Raw genomic sequence first — 2,235 nt, forward strand, 5'->3', positions numbered from 1 at the left:
TGATTGTATAATATATGACATTAATATTTTTAGGGACAGAACAAAAGAGTATTGAATCTGACAGGCACTCACCACCATTACTATGTTAGGTAAATAATGTGAACATAATCTAGAACTTAACCATTCAGGCTGGACATAAGCTTGTTGATTCTATCAATAAAGCTGGGGTCTTGTTAATTAAAACACTCTTTATAAGGTTTTCTTTCGTGTCTGTCTTGATCAATGAATGGAGTCTTAGACGAATCCCACCTGCTAAATAGTTGTCTAAAATGTTCGTCGCTTTACGTAGAACCAATGGTTATATAATGCGGCTATATTCTTGTATCATCCAGTGATAATAAAGTCAATCTAAAAAAACCTATTAACATAATACATTTTTAACAATGTTATACTGCGATTAGAACCTAATATAAAATACGGTTCGATTCTAATTCATATTATCCAAATACAAATACACTTTGATCCAAATACAAATAAACAGAAAAGTCTAATTAGACCTTATCTAATTGATTTTAATCAAATTAAAGTTATAATCGGAACTACTTTAAAAGGCAAAAGCCTTTTAATATAAGTGATTCGTTTCAGTTAGTTTAGATTATGCAAAAAAAAAAACACAAAGGGGACAGATGCTTCTACTGTAATATAAAATGAAAGTTTTCACGTAATTTTCGCTGGATATGAACATGAAACTTTAGTGTTGGATCTGAAAGTTGTTATAAAACAGATGTACTCTCTGTTGTCTAAAGAATCATCAGAATATCAATAAAATATTAGTTATTCATCAGTGTTTTTCATCAGGCCATAAATTCTTTTTTCAGAGCAAGCAGAATACTGTATTCAACGAGCTGTAACACACACTATATATTTTCATTGAGTGTGTTCAGGAATGGCGTTTGTGTACAGCGCTGTTGGGCGACAGCTCGGCGCGCTGGACTGACAAAATCGCCACAGGGCCACAGGCCTGCAAGTTACACAGTTAAGCCTGTTACCCCCCTCCCAGCCCTCAAAGCTGGTAGAGGGAGCGCTAGTAGCTCTAAAATCGGCACTGAGTTTGTCGACAGCTATTCCAATATGCTCTGTTTCCTAGTCATTTATGTTTTTACTGGTTGTGGATTGGCGTCCTTAATCGCTTTTAGAATCTGCTTTATGTCAAATCTTACATTCAATGATGTGTCCGAGAGCCAAAATAATAATAATATTTAAGATTGCAGATTTATACGCAAATCTTGTACTCTATGATTGTCTTGCATACATATTAGCAGTCATTAACTGTTTTGTCTGTCTTAGCACAAGGTTGAATATATCCATTAACTAAGGCTTCCCCATACAATCATTCTGAATGCGTCCAAATGATGATACTTTTGCATATAAAAAGATGGCATAGGAGCCGTTAGAAGCCAATTGCTGAAATAAATTTGTTAGGTTTCGAGGCACTGCTGTACACCACGGCATAAATTGTTAGGTTTATTGTATGGCATGGTGTATTTAAGTATAAACAACATTTCATGATGATTGCAAGACAACCTTGTCATAGTTCCTTATCTCTGTTTTGTTCTAAACATTAAGTTCTGTATTATGATTTATTCTGCTTTTTATTTTTTTACTGAGGAACCAGTCATATCTTTTCTTTTAATTACTTATCCCTCCTTACATACTTTTCTTTTAATTACTTATACATTATTTTTTTTTTTTTTGTTTGATTTACAAGACGTTGTGAATTAAACCTTCTTAAGGCTATAAAAATTGTTTATTTCATGGTTTGAAAAACCTTCCTTATTTGGAAAATATGTCTAAAAGTAGACATTACATTTGGGCTATTGAGCACAGATAACAGGTTAAATGTCGGCTAACAGTGGCTATTAAGGTTCACTGTTAAAAATTCAGGGTTAGAATAACACATACTGCTTAAAATCAATCTTGTTTCTGACCAGAATAAATTCTTCATTATAGAAATGATTAATAAAGATTATTTCAAGTGTTTAACTAAATTAGTACCCATTTCTGGCAGATATTGACCAGTAATCTAATTCCTTATCTTCCTATTTTCTGTTTTATCCTTTACTTCAAATATTCCTGTTTATAATTGATGTACCAGTAATCCTCCAAGTATTTCTGTTGATATGTGTTACAATATACAACACATAAATTTAAACTGATCAATAACTCCTTCTATTTATTAGTAGAATAGGTGTAAGATCCATCCATCGTCCAATAACGTTGTATATTTAGTTTGTC

The sequence above is a fragment of the Papilio polytes genome, unplaced genomic scaffold (assembly GCF_000836215.1).
Source record: "Papilio polytes unplaced genomic scaffold, Ppol_1.0 DF824146.1, whole genome shotgun sequence".
Classification (NCBI taxonomy): Eukaryota; Metazoa; Arthropoda; class Insecta; order Lepidoptera; family Papilionidae; genus Papilio; species Papilio polytes.